The 18,029-nt window shown below is 36.9% G+C and overlaps 1 protein-coding gene across 8 annotated transcripts in view; it reads right to left on the reverse strand.

Annotated features, from left to right (window-relative positions):
* Positions 1–18,029, reverse strand: part of LOC307178258 (uncharacterized protein) — a 1,492,981-nt gene that overhangs the window by 798,915 nt on the left and 676,037 nt on the right. For 2 of the 8 annotated variants that reach the window (XM_079906246.1, XM_079906247.1), the window contains exons 6-7: positions 4,156–4,305; positions 3,085–3,166 (exon numbers count right to left, since the gene is read on the reverse strand). The exons of 5 other annotated variants lie outside the window; for them this stretch is intronic. The gene's annotated coding sequence lies outside the window, so the exon portion shown is untranslated. Of the gene's footprint in view, positions 1–3,084; positions 3,265–4,155; positions 4,306–18,029 lie in introns of all 8 variants that reach the window. One more of the 8 variants, XM_079906245.1, reaches the window with a different exon arrangement.

Genomic DNA, 18,029 nt, shown 5'->3' on the forward strand with positions numbered 1-18,029 from the left:
TTCATTCATTCAAAAATGATAAGTGAATTAAAAAAGATCCTAGTCTGTGAAATAGCCAGGAATCCTAGAATTCATATCAACTTCTCTTTGGAAAAATGAGTAAAACTAACAAATAAACTTGGATAGTTCTTTCTGATAGTGACGCGTGGACACCTGGCATCTATTCCTGGCTTAAGTCTACTCCAACTTTCAGCATATAATTCACTTATGCTCTCTGGGCCTCAATATCCCCATCAGTGAAGTAAACAGTTTTTTTGAGCAGATGACTTATAAAGCCCACTGGCCCTTTCTTTCTAGATGCATGGAATTGCAGGGTAAGGAAGATAAACTACAACTCACGTATTCTGAGAAACGCCTAATGGATATTCTTTGTCGTGACCTATGGCCTTAAAAAATGAATCAAAGTCCTCCTCCAAGCTAGTCAGTTTGGGATTGTTTATTTCTACCTACTATCGATATTTAATTTGGCATTTGCTGGATTTGGGGTGTCCTGGTCCTCAATCCTTGCCAATCCTAACGATTACACAGAGGAAAGATTATGGAAGCCTGGAATGTCATTAAATAAAATCAGAGAGAATTCAAAGGGACTCAAGGATGTCAACTTCATGCCTCTTCAAATATGAAAAGCACTTAAACTTGAATCTTTCCACTCCAATGACAGTCTCATTTAATTCTACAAACCTCTGATGAACAATATTTTACCACCATGTCCGTTGCCATTTTAATTTTGTTTTATGTCTGCTTTTTTTCTAAGGTCAGACCTAGAGCTTCCACTCTGGTTGGTCTTCTAACTTATGATCCTCAGAGTTCAGAAAGGTGTTGGTCAGGCCGCATAGATCACTGGAATTGTCTAGCCACATTTATGAGCTCTGGAGCCTCTCCTTGTACAAAATCCTACAGTAGTGATAAATGACTTGTAGTTTATCTGCTGAGTACTTTGGTTTTATATTCCCAGTTCTAGCTTTACAGAGTTTCTTTCTTTTATAAAAAGAATGTGTCACTTTGCTTCTTGTAAGTCATTGCGTTTATGGTGCAACTTGCTACAAGGTAATGTGCAGAGGCAAAAGAGAAGTCATGGTCAGACATAGCAAGCCTCAAATGAAGTTCATATTCTGTTTCTGCAGCCTGAGTCCCCCAAGAAACATCACTGAATCATGAAACGTTGTTCTCTCTCATGTTCTTTTTAAACCTTCATCTTATGTTAACTGCCTGGAGACACTGAAACTATATAGTGTTGTTGTTTTCTCCTTTTGTAGAAATGCCTAGAGGAGAAACATTCTTTGTCTTCAACCACTGTACGTTGATTTCACATCTGCCTACAAACACACTATACCCCCAAATGTTATAATCCTAATTATGACTTCCAGCTATTATAAATATTTCTCTTTTAAAACTAGTGATGAGTGACATTTTAATTTTTTTTTCCAATAAATTTGTATTTTACCAAACACTTTTTCAAAGACTGGGCATGCTATGGCATGCTATGTATACATGAAGGTGGAAATGCCACACAAATATGTCTAGCTTGTTGCTGGGCTACACAGGTATTATTTAGAGAAAAGTTTACTCTAGAGATGTCATCCAGAGAATTTACAATTCTTGGTGAATTTGACCAGTTGCAAACGACTACTCCAGGGAATTCATTTACCCCTAAGGGTGGAGATACTAAAAGAGGTCCAAGAGGTTAATGCTATTCTGGGTGATTTCCCCTGCTCAATTCCAATTAATGGTATGGCTGTAAAAACTTCTGGGTAACTATTAATATCTAATGACGGAAGAAGAACAGCAATTCATGACAAGGTTTAGTTGATGGCACTTTTCACATAGAAGGATAGGAATCTTTAACAAAATGAAATTCTTTAACACAAAATGGCAATAATGCTTAATAGTTTTGTGGCTATTTTAATTCATGGATATAGATAATAATGAAATTTCAATGTAATATTTTCTTCCCATTATACTTCACTGTCTACAACTGATAATAACATTTAGCATATATATTACTTTTCCTAATTAAATTGAATTGAATTTATTGAGCAGCCACCATGTGAAAGACTCTGCCGGAGGAGGGAGATTCAAAGATGAAATGACCAAATTCTAATTTTCCGGAGACTCAAAGTTAGAGATGCAAATAGACATTTTTACAATAAAAATCATTTGATATTTATTTTACAATAAAAATTATTGAATGCCTCTATACCATGTGAGAGGTGCTATAATAGAAACACCTTTGCCCTTAAGGGTCTCTCTTTCTGGGCTATGGAGCTAATAGTAGGGACACCACAGCGGTATCAATGAGTCATTGAAGGCTTCTGGTAGAAAATATATCTAACAGAAGCTTGAGGCATGTGTAGGGCTTTCTTCTACTACCCTCCATGCCCTATTCACCTAGTTTAAAATGTCTAGAAGGAGAAAGCACTGTTAATGAAAAAGTTTTGAGAGACAGGAAATAGTATATTCAAGCCAAAAGACTCTGTGAAAAAGCTTAACGGTAGAAAATGTTTTGAAGAATAACCAAAAGTCTGTTGTTGTAGTCACACAGGTTAGACATAGAGTTGAGCACTGTGGGAAATAAGGCCTTCAATATCAGGCTAAGGAATCAGTGCACCACTCTGATTGAAGAACCTTCCAAGGAAAAGCAAGAACTACATTTAACAATGGAAATCATCACAGCAACAAGAGCCTATGCTGTATCACGCCCATGGGCTTTTCTTTTAACCTGGGGATCAGGATGCAGGTAAAACTAGAGCATATGGAATGAAGATAACGGCAGTTCTGCCAGGAAGATACACGCTGACGCTTCTGTTGAAAAAAATCCAAATCGAGCACAAAAATATATTTCTATAACAAGCCCTTTTGAACCGAACATGTGCAAATCTAAGTTTACCAAAAAATAAATAAATAAAAGAAGTATGTCCAAAGTGATTACGGCAGTTCAAAATGATATTTCACTACAAAATGAACCACAATAGCTTCCTTCTGAACACTAAATCATTTTTAAGGACATAGATACTCTATTCAGAAAGGAACTTAAATCCCACTTTCACCATTGCCAGCTTTGTGAAAATAGGCAAAACAACTAACCTTCCTTTTCTTCTGTGTTATTTCTGATTGTTATTTTTCCAGAGGTGTGATCTCACTCTGGTCTGGCTGTGTTCCGACAGGTCTACCAGGGAAAACAGATGATAGACTAAGAAGTTAAGGGACTTGTTTTGAGAGTTCCTCAAAGTTACAGTCCTCTAAATAAGGAATCACTTGGACTGCCTGTTGAAATAAAAATAGTATCCATACCACAGACCTGCTGAGTGGAACCCACAGGGTTGGAGCCTCAAGTAATTCATGTGCTGCTCCTCAGCTAGTAAATGACCCACTTGAGATGTGAGCCTTTTCTGGCCACATTGCCAGAGTAAAATGTGATTGAAAATAAGCCCCACTGTTTAATACCTGTTTTTGAAGACGACATATGTAACAACTATAGTCAGTTTGGATATTCCAGAAGGCAGATGCCAAGAAATTTGGGGGGAGGGGAGTTGATGCCCCTGTAAGGTAAAAGAGAGAAGGAGCTGGAATGGGCTAGGAGAGCTTTCGGACTACAACATGAAAGGAATGAGGGAAGGGGAAAAGATGGGAAGAGACTCAGAGGGTGGTGCAGCTCTGAGAATGTTTCGTCAGCCCCTCAGGGGAACCCTGGCACAAGGACAGCCCAAGAGCAGTCCTGCACCGAGCAGAAATGACCATGCTCTACTACCTGACTATGTGCCATTACTGGCTGGGAGCTGCTGGGATGGGTGTGGCCTGGGCTAGAGTGCTACAGTGGATTCCAGAAGCTATCAGCTAACTGCACGCTTCATGGCAGGTTGTTATTATTATCATCATAATCCACACAGTTTGGATCAAATCACGCAACCAAATTGCACACAGTGATTTGGAATCATGTTGCTCTTACAATGACCTAAAAGTCCAGTGCACATCTTGCTTAAATGCACATATATCTTCCTGCCAGTTCATTTTAAAATTATATTACTTGATAAGGGAATTATGTAAGTTTCCTTCTCTATTGGGTCTTTTAAAAAATATGTTGTATTGTCTCTTTCATTAACTTTTTCCCAAGCCCTCTCCTAAATACAGACAGCACTTCTCTCTCTAGTGCCTCACCTGAGTCATGCATCACTTTCTACCTTGAAATGGTAGATCGGTCCTTCTTGGCTGTAAGTTATATAAAAGCAGAATCCAGTTCAAAAATATCTCTGTAATTCTCACCAACCATTACAGGGTGCCTGGCCACAGTAGAAACTCAGTAAACATCTGCTGAAGAAATGAAGATTGTTATTTTTCCAGAGATGTGATCTCACTCTGGTCTGGCTGTGTTCCGACAGCAATAAACCACATTTAACCAGGTTCTTGTGAGGATGTTTGTGTAGACAGTATATAGTAAGTTGACACAGCCGTCCCTGAATAAAACATTCAGGCCTTTTGATGTTTCTTTATACATATGCTTTTTATATTTAGTATTTTGGACTACACTTCTTTTCTTTTTTTTTAAATTTCACTGCATTTAGGACTTTATAATGATACTTTGCAAAAAGTGAAAGATGAATTGCTCTCCAGCCATATAAGACAATGAAGATTTCCCTTAGGGATTTCTCATTATGGAGAGTGAAATGCAGACCTGTTGCAATACTCCCATGCTGTAATAAATACTTGAAAAGCCCAAAAGTAAGTAAAATATGATAGAAAAGAGGCTTAGCGCCAGTTGGTACATTAGGGCTGACTTGCCTATCTTGACTCTCAAGCAGATTAGTCATGAGAAGTGAATGGTGCCACGCCTGCATGAATATTTCAAGAATGTTTTTGCATCTAAACATAGATGTTTAAATATGCCAGTAATTATCAAGACTCTGCATGTGTGGAGCCCTCTTCTCCTCTGCCCCCAAGTAAATAGTACTACTTCAAGGATATGGAAAATAAATTAATCCAACAAGGACTTTAACCTTCAAACGAGCTCCTCACCATTAAATTTCTGCCCAAGAAAGACAGTCATAACCTTCACAAACACGGCTTTTCATAAAATATTCTCTGCCAAGGATTTCACATCTCCTAATCTTTCAATTAAGGATCTTTGTAAATAGAGACGTCCCCCATATTTTGGCTAGAAATACAGAGATTTAAATGCAGACCTCTTTTAAGTTCACTCTCTTGTGTACAAGTATTGAGAAGGAAAGAAACACATTGGAATACGATTTAACAAGTGAGGGGAAGTGTTTCTCTCATTTCTTAAAGTTTTAGTTTAGGAATTCTGAGAGCTCATCGAAAAAGAAACCAACAATGAGAAATTGTGAAGCAAGAAAAGTTTTTATTGCCACCTTAAAGATCATTTAGTTATGCTTTCTGTTGTTATTCTCCGAGAAGAGGAAGGGCTGAGCTGACATAGACTCTTTTTTTTTTTTTTTTTTTTTTTTGCGGTACGCGGGCCTCTCACTGTTGTGGCCTCTCCCGCTTCAGAGCACGGCCTCCAGACGCGCAGGCCCAGCGGCCATGGCTCACGGGCCCAGCCGTTCCGCAGCATGTGGGATCTTCCCGGACTGGGGCACGAACCCGCGTCCACCGCATCGGCAGGCGGACTCCCAACCACTGCGCCACCAGGGAAGCCCGACATAGATTCTTTAATGCAGACATTATCCCAGATATAAGATCTTGTAACACCCCGTAGTTTAAGTACACCCTAATGATATTTTTTTTTCATTCGCTGTTTATCTCTAGTTTATTTTTATTTTTTCTAACATTTTTATTGGAGTATAATTGCTTTACAATGGTGTGTTAGTTTCTATTTTATAAAAAATCAATGAGCTATACATATACATATGTTACCATATCTCTTCCCTCTTGCCTCTCCCTCCCTCCCTCCCACCCTCCCTATCCCACCCCTCTAGGTGGTCACAAAGCACCGAGCTGATCTCCCTGTGCCATGCGGCTGCTTCCCACTAGCTATCTACCTTACGTTTGGTAGTGTATATATGTCCATGCCACTCTCTCACTTTGTCACAGCTTACCCTTCCCCCTCCCCATTTCCTCAAGTCCATGCTCTAGTAGGTCTGTGTCTTTATTCCTGTCTTACCCCTAGGTTCTTCATGACCTTTTTTTTTTCTTAGATTCCATATATATGTGTTAGCATGCGGTATTTGTTTTTCTCTTTCTGACTTACTTCACTCTGTATGACAGACTCTAGGTCCATCCACCTCACTACAAATAACTCAATTTCATTTCTTTTTATGGCAGAGTAATATTCCATTGTATATATGTGCCACATCTTCTTTATCCATTCATCTGATGATGGACACTTAGGTTGCTTCCATCTCCTGGCTATTGTAAATAGAGCTGCAATGAACATTTTGGTACATGACTCTTTTTTTTTTTTTTAACATCTTTATTGGGGTATAATTGCTTTACAATGGTGTGTTAGTTTCTGCTTTATAACAAAGTGAATCAGTTATACATATACATATGTTCCCATATCTCTTCCCTCTTGCATCTCCCTCCCTCCCACCCTCTGTATCCCACCCTCCAGGCGGTCACAAAGCACCGAGCCGATATCCCTGTGCCATGCGGCTGCTTCCCACTAGCTATCTACCTTACGTTTGGTAGTGTATGTATGTCCATGCCTCTCTCTCGCCCTGTCACAGCTCACACTTCCCCCTCCCCATATCCTCAAGTCCGTTCTCCAGTAGGTCTGTGTCTTTATTCCTGTCTTACCCCTAGGTTCTTTATGACATTTTTTTTTTCTTAAATTCCATATATATGTGTTAGCATACGGTATTTGTCTTTCTCTTTCTGACTTATCTCACTCTGTATGACACACTCTAGGTCCATCCACCTCAATACAAACAACTCAGCTTCGTTTCTTTTTATGGCTGAGTACTATTCCATTGTATATAGGTGCCACATCTTCTTTATCCATTCATCTGTTGATGGACACTTCGGTTGCTTCCATCTCCTGGCTATTGTAAATAGAGCTGCAATGAACATTTTGGTACATGACTCTTTTTGAATTTTGGTTTTCTCAGGGTATATGCCCAGTAGTGGGATTGCTGGATCATATGGTAGTTCTATTTGTAGTTTTTTAAGGAACCTCCATACTGTTCTCCATATTGGCTGTATCAATTTACATTCCCACCAGCAGTGCAAGAGTGTTCCCTTTTCTCCACATCCTCTCCAGCATTTATTGTTTCTAGATTTTTTGATGATGGACATTCTGACTGGTGTGAGATGATATCTCATTGTAGTTTTGATTTGCATTTCTCTAATGATTAATGACGTTAAGCATTGTTTCATGTGTTTGTTGGCAATCTGTATATCTTCTTTGGAGAAATGTCTATTTAGGTCTTCTGCCCATTTTTGGATTGGGTTGTTCGTTTTTTGTTATTGAGCTGCATGAGCTGCTTGTAAATTTTGGAGATTAATCCTTTGTCAGTTGCTTCATTTGCAAATATTTTCTCCCATTCTGAGGGTTGTCTTTTCGTCTTGTTTATGGTTTCCTTTGCTGTGCAAAAGCTTTTAAGTTTCATTAGGTCCCATTTGTTTACTTTTGTTTTTATTTCCATTTCTCTAGGAAGTGGATCAAAAAGGATCTTGCTGTGATTTATGTCACAGAGTGTTCTGCCTACGTTTTCCTCTAAGAGTTTGATAGTTTCTGGCCTTACATTTAGATCTTTAATCCATTTTGAGCTTATTTTTTGTATGGTGTTAGGGATTGTTCTAATCTCATACTTTTATATGTACCTGTCCAGTTTCCCGAGCACCACTTATCGAAGAGGCTGTCTTTTCTCCACTGTATACTCTTACCTCCTTTATCAAAGATAAGGTGAACATACATGCATGGGTTTATCTCTGGGCTTTCTATTCTGTTCCATTGATCTATATTTCTGTTTTTGTGCCAGTGCCATACTGTCTTGATTACTGTAGCTTTATAGTATAGCCTGAAGTCAGAGAGCCTGATTTTTCCAGATCCATTTTTCGTTCTCAAGATTGCTTTGGCTATTCAGGGTCTTTTGTGTTTCCATACAAATTGTGACATTTTTGTTCTAGTTCTGTGAAAAATGTCAGTGGTAGTTTGATAGGGATTGCACTGAATCTGTAGATTGCTTTGGGTAGTAGAGTCATTTTCACAATGTTGAGTCTTCCAATCCAAGAACATAGTATATCTCTCCAGCTATTTGTATCATGTTTAATTTCTTTGCTCAGTGTCTTATAATTTTCTGCATACAGGTCTTTTGTCTCCTTAGGTAGGTTTATTCCTAGATCTCTTATTCTTTTCGTTACAATGGTAAATGGGAGTGTTTTCTTAATTTCATTTTCAGATTTTTCATCATTAGTGTATAGGAATGCCAGAGATTTCTGTGCATTAATTTTGTATCTTGCTACTTTACCAAATTCATTGATTAGCTCTAGTAGTTTCTGGTAGCATCTTTAGGATTCTCTATGTATAGTATCATGTCATCTGCAAACAGTGACAGCTTTACTTCTTCTTTTCCGATTTGGATTCCTTTTATTTCTTTTTCTTCTCTGATTGTTGTGGCTAAAACTTCCAAAACTATGTTGAATAAGAGTGGTGAGAGTGGGCAACCTTGTCTTGTTCCTGATCTTAGTGGAAATGGTTTCAGTTTTTCACCATTGAGGACCCCCCCTAATGATACTGAAACTGCATTTTTGTAATATTTCTTGAATAATAGGAGGAAAGAGAAATTCTCAAGTCCTTGATTCTGGTGTTGTAATGAAATGTCACACAGAGAAGTAGCCATTTCATTAAATGAGGAGTTGCACTGAATTCTTTCCAAGTGAGATTATAATTCATTATCTATTATCAGAATATCAAACACAATTTAGAGTGACATTATAGTTCCCAATCTAATAACTATCATTTCTTTATCATTAGAATTTTAATAGTTAACTTCGTTTTCTAAGCAAACAAATATCTACAATTAGAAACGTGATGAAATATGAGGATATTCTGGTGCTTTAGAAGTAAAGAGCTTTGGGTTATAATAGAAAAAAATGTCAGTGCATGGCAACATATCTTAAGGTAAGTGTAGGGAGCTTAGAACACGATACCTAAGTTGAAGTCTTGGCTCACCCACTCACTAGCTACATAACTTTGATGCTTGGAGATATTAAATACGTTTCTCATTGTCTAATTTATAAAATGGCTGCATTTCTACTTTATTCAATGGTTACTGCTAAGTTTGGATGACATGATTATTAACATGCCCGAGGCAAAATAAATATCTAATTAAATGAGTGTGTTCTCCAAGCACTTTTCCTATAATGAGCTTTATAGTTAATAACACACAGTTTATCACATCATAAAACAAACATTCAGTTCAATCTGTGAGATTCCATAGAGGACCTGGTTTTCACAAAGGCAAGAGGAAATTGTTTAATGTCATGAAATGAGTGAGTGGCCAAATGAGCATTAGGAAACAGACACCACAATCACTGTTTTGGGGCTCCCATTCCTCACTAAGCTACACCTTTCAAATCATCCTTCAGGACTGAGAACCACTAGAGAAGGGGTTACTTTTCAGGCAGAGACTACACAAAGAATGGCGAGCCTTGTTTCAGCACAGAATGCTGATTGTCACATAAAAGAGAATGTCTCTGCCCCTTCATACTTATTAACTGTGGACTATCAATAGGCAACTTAGTAAGACGATTAATTCTTTTTAAAAGTATTCTTTATACTGTACTTTAATTCTTTAGTTTGACTATGCACAATAGAACATAGTAATCAGGTGGGAATCTTTTGTAACACCAATAACTCAATCAACTTGACAATACAGTCATAAAATTTTTGGAGTGAGGAAACCCTGGAATGATCATTACATGGTGTATCATGGAGATAGATACAACATAAGTAAGTGAACTAACTGCAAGGCTAGAAGTAAAACTCAGTTCCCACATTTCTAAATTTGGTGATTCCCTGCCAAAACCTCCAGCTTTCACAACATCTGGATATTAATATAAATAAAAATATGGCAATAACCCCCCCCCAAAAAAAAACCCCTGAAAGGGCATTTCTCTTACCTGTGAAATTTTTGAAAAAAAAGGTGTATTATTTTACATTGGTGTTCCTAAGTATAAATCACCTTTCTTTGTAGTTCTACTCATATTATTACCCTCAGACACATTTGTTCCCCTGTTTCTATTTGTTGGATTGTTAAGAGACATTACTAAGTGTTGGTAGCCTTTGTATATATTTTCCACAACCAGAGGCAAGGTAGGTGTGAGAGTCTTTTAGGTAGTTTCCTCTTCTTTCCAGACTTAGTAATTGGAATATCTGTTAGATCAGGTGGGTCTTGATTTCTCTGGCCAAGAAATCTTAGCCAAATTTTTACATAGACAATGGGTAGCAGTAACTTTGAAATAATTATACTGAGGCTTAAAAGAAGAACATGATACCAAGTTATGGCACTCAATATTTTATAATCTGTACAAATAATTCAGCCAAATCAGTATAAAGTTACATATTTGACTACATCTTGTTGCTCCTCCATCGCTACCCACTCTTACAGAGTGGCAAAATAGTGCCTTACACTGAAATCTAATTTAATATGATACCATCAGCTTTTACAGAAGAATGCTACAAAGAACTGCTTTAAGGAACTCACCATGGTTGTTATCTCAAGTTGGTTGAGAACATGGATGGCAATGCATTTCCTGAGACCTGTCAAGAGAATATCCCACCTCTTTTGACCATCTCTTCCTGAACAGTTCATTTTTTTACAGCCTAAGTATTGTCAGTGTAATAACCTACCAAATTCCTTCAACATGGGTTGCTTAAAATCTCAGAAACAATAGTAAATGTGTAAAACTTTCACTAAATGATACTTGTATTATATTTTGTTCTATTTCTGGTTTGACTTTAGGTTGCTAGTCTTGTTATTTTTCTACTTTCTCACCTATTTCTAATTATGTTGCTTTGATATATTTTAAATATCCTCATAAGCTCTCCTAAATCCTTTTTAGAACAAAGTGAAGAATAAATAACTAAAACTATGAGCAACTTCACATGTGCAGAATACGATGGGAGGGTGAATATTCATAACATAAAATTAGGTTTTCTTTAAATAGAGTCTATGTCAAATAAATTGGGCTTTTTACTTTTCTGTTGGCTTAGCTGCCACCTCTCTTTCCTCATTAGTTCAGTGAGGCCCTTACTTTACATCTTTCTCTTGTAACTATCCCAGTGTTGATTAAATAGTAGATATCTATCTCTGTCTGCTTAGAATCAACATATCCCTGAAAATTAAATCATCTAAAATATCACAAATTCATCTACTGAGAAATTCAGCACAATCTTGGATAACAAGTTAAAATAGTAAGAATGTCACTATTTTTGATGTCCACATAACTTTGATTGGACTAAGATCATGTGAGATGCAGAAAAATAACAGAGAAGACTTTAACTAGGTAAATATTTTAGCGAGCTAATCAGACTCTGTGTGTGTGTGTGTGTCTGTGTACGTGTGAGAGAGAGAAAGAGAGAGAGAGAGAGTAGACTCTGCACAGGTTTGAAATAGCAAATTAGGAAGGAAGAAAAGTAAGAATAGTACAGTAGAGGAGAAATAATTAAAGAAAAGGAGATGAGTAAGAAGTAATGGGACTTCCTTCCTTTCTTTCCTATAAATTATGGAAACAGAAGTGAGGAATTATGAACATAATTATTCTTTGGAGTTTTACCACACTCGACTAGGACTGACAATCAATGTGGATAATTATATTTTCCATAATTTCACTTTATTGCTGGAAAGACATTTTCTACGCCTTTTCATATATTAAAGCATTTTCAGCAGTTATATTCTCTTGGCACACAGATAGTTGCTCAGGCAAATATAAAAATAAAACTATTGCCATCTATTTATCTGTTTACATTTTGTCCTGTCTTTTAGATTCTGAACGCCCTGAGATCAGACCTTTTCATTATTCATACTTATCCAAACATAGTGCCTGGCTCAAGGTAAAGCTTCTGCTGAATACCATAAATAATTTACTCAAAATAGTCCCTGTTTTCAAAGATTACACTTGGAAAAGAAATATTTAGGCAATAAAACAAGAGGAAGAAAAGGATGCTAAAAATGGGTGGTGGTCAAATGGGGGGCGTACTCTAAGAGAACACCTCAAAATGACAGAATCGTGTGGGTTATAATCATACAGAAGGCTTCATGGAAGCGATGGGATACGTACTGGGATGAGAAAGTATTTAGAGAAAGAGGAACAGACTTCCACATCATGGGGGACATATTTTGATTCAACACCCTGCTGTGTTCCCTTTGTGTGTCAGAGCTTGTGATTGCCAGTAAGAACACACAGGAATGAGACAGACTGAGTCAGTGCTTACAGCTTAGTGGGGTGTGTAAAGAAGCAACTAGGCAATGAAAATACAGTGTAATGAGAGTTACTGAGGAGGAAGTCCAGTATCCCCTATGAGTATATGGGAAGGGTCTCAACCTGGAGATAAGAACAATCTTCCATGAGTAACTACCTGTTTGGTGGAGACCTACAGATAAGGAGTTTGCAAAATAAAGGTGGGAAACTGTGTCAGTTGTTCCAGCCTGGAAAAAAAAAAAACATAAAGTGAAGACTGGCAGAAGATGTGGCTCAAGAAAGCCAGAACATAAAGGATTCATTAAGCCCTATAAAGAAGTTTATGGTAGAAACAATAGTGAATCATTGAAAGACTGTGATCAAAAGAATAACACAGTAAAAATAAAACAAAATAATAATAATATTAGATATAGTAAAATATAGAAGAATTTGAATAGATTAAATTATCTAGAGTAGAGATTATCTGGAGTTCTATGAAATCAGTAAAGTGGAGTTTGATTCTGAAAGACTTTGAGAGACAAGTTAAACAACGTTTCAATCTCTTACCAAAAGGCTCTAGAGAGCTGTGACTGCTCATTAGCCAAGACAGGCTAGTGTATTCCCTATATGTGAGGCACTTAACAAAGCAGATAGTTTTAAAATTTTGTTTCTCCTTTATTATGTGCTGTCGTGTACTGGGCAAGGTCATTCAGGGAACCAGGCTCCCCATCTTGAACAGGTATCATCTAGAAAAGGGACAGATGATGTTGGCTGTGGGTCTGTCATATATGGCCTTTATTATGTTGAGGTAGGTTCCCTCTATGCCCACTTTCTGGAGAGTTTTTGTCATAAATGGGTGTCTAATTTTGCCAAAAGCTTTTTCTGCATCTATTGAAAGGATCATATGCTTTTTATTCTTCAATTTGTTAATGTAGTATATCACAAGGATTTTTGATATTGAAAAATCCTTGCATCCCTGGGATAAATCCCACTTGATTGTGGTGTATGATCCTTTTAATGTATTTTTGGATTTGGTTTGCTACTATTTTGTTGAGAATTTTTGTGTCTACAATTGGTTCTGGGAAAACTGGACAGCTACATTTAAGAGAATGAAATTAGAACATTCTCTAACACCATACACAAAAATAAACTCAAAATGTATTAAAGACCTAAATGTAAGACCGGGTACTGTAAAACTCTTAGAGGAAAACATAGAACACTCTTTGACATAAATCACAGCAATATCTTTTTGAATCCACCTCTTAGAGTAATGAAAATAAAAACAAAAATAAAAAAATGGCACCTAAATAAACTCAAAAGCTTTTGCATAGCAAAGGAAACCATAAACAAAACAAAAAGATAACCCACATAATGGGAGAAAATATTTGCAAATGATACTACTGACAAGGGATTAATCTCCAAAATATATATACAGCTCGTGCAGCTCAGTATCAAAAAAACAAACAGCACAATTAAAAAATGGGCAGAAGACCTAAAAAGACACTTCTCTAAAGAAGATATACAGATGGCCAAAAAGCACAGGGAAAGATACTCAAAATCGCTAATTATCAGAGAAATGCAAATCAAAACTACAATGAGGTATCACCTCACACCGGTATGGCCATCATCAGAAAGTCTACAAACAAAAAATGCTGGAGAGGGTGTGGAGAAAAGGGAACCCTCCTACACTGTGGGAATATAAACTGGTACAGCCGCTATGGAGAACAGTATGGAGGTTTAAAATACTAAAAATAGAGCTACCGTATGACCCAGCAATCCCACTCCTGAGCATATATCTGGAGAAAACCATAATTTGAAAAGATACATAGTTCAATGCAGCACTATTTACAATAGCCAAGACATGGAAGCAACCTAGATATCCACTGGCAGAGGAATGGATAAAGATGTGGTACATATATACAATGGAATATTACTCAGCCATAAAAAGAATAAAATAATGTCATTTGCAGCAACATGGATGGACCTAGAGATTATCATACTAAGTGAAGTAAGCCAGACAAAGACAAATATCATATAATATCGCTTATATGTGGAATCTAAAAAAAAAAAAAACATAGATACAAATGAACCTATTTACGAAACAGAAACAGACTCACAGACTTAGGAAACAAACTTATGGTTACCAAAGGGGAAAAGTGTGTGTGTGGGGATACATTAGGAGTTTGGTATTAACAGATACACACTACTATATATAAAACAGATAATCAACAAGGACCTACTGTATAGCACAGGGAACTCTACTCAATATTCTGTAATAACCTAAATGGAAAAATAATCTGAAAAAGGATATATGTATAACTGAATCACTTTGCTGTACGCCTGAAACTAACACAACATTCTAAATCAACTATACTCCAATATAAAATAATTTTTTTTTAATATTTGGAACAATACACAGCCAAAAAGAAAAAGAGAGAGAGAAAGAAAGAAAAGGGACAAATGTAGGGTAAGGAACTGGCCTCTTCCGTGCTTCCATTGAAGTACTCTCTGTTACTTTCATGGGTAGCCCATTAGCCAGAACTAGTCATGAGGACCTACCTACATGCAATATAGGTCTGTTTATATACATGTTAACTTGCCCCGCTTCCTTCTTAGTGTATATAACGTTTAAGTTTCTGATCACATAGCTCTATTTACAATTTTGCATTTCAAATGTGGAGCAGCAAATGGAATGTTCGCTGAGCACCACTGTCCCTGTTGCCGCAAAGGATGAAGCTGTCAAGGGTTAGCTTCGGATGTAGGAAAGCAAAAAAAAAATGTAAAGAGATTGATTAGAAGCAAGACATTGTCCAGAAAATATGTGCAACAGCACAAGTGGGAGATGAGAAGAAACCGAACTAGAAATGGAGCATAAGAAAAATGAGAACGGTGCCTATTCTTACCATTAGAAAGTCTATTCAACAACGCACTGAAATTAGGAAGTTTGCTAAATAAGCAGTACTCTAGTACATCCTGACTTATTTTTTTTTTAATGCAGATCTCTAGAGATACAGATTTTTATCCCATGAAGCAAATGCCCATTTTCTGAAATGACTGAATGTCAAAACAGAACATTTCATATTAATGGCATGAAGTGAGAGCACTGAATGAGTCTATCAGTGTACAGCAACCTGAACCATGTCAGAACTGAAAGTTTGAGAATCTAGCCTCTAAGAAAAACAGTGCAGCGTTTGTAATATATAAAAGCTTTTTGCTCTGTGGGAAACAGTTATCAGCGAGGGCAGTCTGAAAACATACTGTTAGGAGATTGGGGAGTCGCAGTCCTTGAAGGGAAGATTTACTCTGGTCAATTTTACAATTTATGCATTTTTGGTGGTTGTGATGTATGAGTCACAAGGGTAATAAACTTCTAATAGGTTGAACTAAAGTTAAGCATTTCCCAGTATTTCTATTAATTATCTGTGAAAGAGAAGAAAGAAAATTAATGCAGAGACATAAGCTGGTCTTTGAACAAAGAGGGATATGTTTTATTATGATGGTTTTGGCTACAGTCCTTTTCAAAATGGGCAAAGGACCAAGAAACATTTAAGCAGATTAAAATTATAAATAGAGCAATGTGATCAGTAACTTAAATGTTATACACACTAAGAAGGAAGGGTAGCAAGTTAACATGTAAATAAACAGAGCCAGAATAAGATCCAGAAAACGTCTAGCTAACCATAAGTACTGAAAAGGCTTCTCTAAACAGGAGAATTTATATTCTGTTAACAGCTAGAAAATGCATTTGTTTCACAATTTTTTCAAAAGAAATACAAGTCCCAGTAATTTAAAAAGTATTCTTAATTTCCATATGCTTACGTACGGAAAAAGAAAACTAGAGCTTAGAAAATAATCATTGTGTATTCACTGTAGCATTCTTTGAAACAATGAAACATAGCAATAGTTGAAATGTATATTAACTGGAAATGGATAAATATTATACAACATATCCGTATGATAGAATATTTGGCATCAGTTAAATAAAATCAATAGATCTGATCTATTACCAAATATCAACATGCACTAGAGGTATCAGTAGAAGTGAAGAGAACTCATTTCACTCAAGCAGATCATAGTATAGGAAATAGAAAATTAAGTTTATGGCTACAGTATGGCATCAGTCATAGAAGTATGTCAGGGATGTGTGGTGGGAGCACATGAGAGCATGAGGACAAGACACAGGAAAGATAATTATAGGGATATAGTGAGCTGAGTCTTGAAATGTGAATATGGGTGCCCTGAACACCTCTTGTATAAAACTTTATATGCTCTCTTTTTCCAGCCCCTGCTGGGTGACAAGCCTATCCCAGGTAAAATCGGAGAGCACCTTGCTCAGGCCTCCGCTACACAATTTTTTTTCCTGCCCTTTGTTTATCAGCAACCCCAGCACCTTCTCTGACTCCTTCAGGTGTGTTGCTGCCATAAATCTGCATGGCACTCCCACACGAGCCACTCAAAAGGACCGTAAGTAATGCACGTGGGCCATACTTGACTAATGGAAGCTGGGAGACAATTGATAAATGCTTCTCCTTTCTGTCTGTTATGAGAACAGACACAGATGAGCAAAGGGGAAAAAACAGTACATCCAAAGAGCTGCAAATCATTCACTTTTCTTGAATCTAGAATATGATAAAAGTGTGATAAGAGACTCATTCAAGTGCCTGATCATGAAGAGCCTTGTGTATACAACAAAACTAGGAGTCTCTCTCATCAGCACGGGATTACTACTGAATGGTTGAAATCTGTGTGACAATATGAAATGTCAATTTTTTAAAATTCTTTTAGTTATGTGGAGGTGAATTTGAAAGTAACATCACCAAAGATAAGAGACAAGTTAGATACAATTCTTGATCCAGAAATGAAATCATTAAAACTTAAAAAAAAACCCTCAAATCTACAGCTATTATTGGATCCAAAAAAATGACAGTTCTTAGTACTCATGACATTAAGGATAAAGGAAAAATTTATCACTGCTGTTTTTGTTTCCTGAAAGATGCCATAAACTCATCTGGGAAGATCCACTTCCGTTAGGAGATACAAACACATTCACACATACATACACACATACATTTGCAAGTTTGAGTTAGAGGTAACCATGGCTACTCTGGTTAAGATTGCAAGTAGGCTGACACAAATAACATGGAGTTGGACTGCAGAAGAGAAGTCTGCTTTGGAAATATGAGTTAAAGCATTTTTGTTGTGTTTCACTATCAACAGGCAGTTTGACTAGATGGAATTGACTCCTGCCAAGAATATGTAAAGGGAGAAGAGGAGCCTGACATGGGGAAAAAGATGGAGATTTCCTACTAGGTGAGTAGGTGGAAGAGGAATCTCCACCTTTTGAGACTTATGGATAAGTCTCAAAATACATAGTCACAAGAGAACAGAATGGTGTGTTAAAGAAGCATAGTTCAGAAAATTTTATAAGTCACTGAGAAAAATCAGTGTCAAAGACCACAGGGAGGTCAGCTGAGAGAAAGTCTGAAACTGATTCACTAAACTATACCAAGAAGAGTCCACAATGAGTGTAGACTCATTTTAAGCAGATTGTAAGGAAAGTAGAGAGGTAAGCCTAGGCTTGGTTACACTTTTCTGAAAATTCTTACAGAGTTAAGTTACATTTGTAAAATACTTGTTGCTAAATGTAAGAAAAGATTGGATGATTGAACTGG

The sequence above is a fragment of the Stenella coeruleoalba genome (assembly GCF_951394435.1).
Source record: "Stenella coeruleoalba genome assembly, chromosome: 20".
NCBI lineage: Eukaryota > Metazoa > Chordata > Mammalia > Artiodactyla > Delphinidae > Stenella > Stenella coeruleoalba.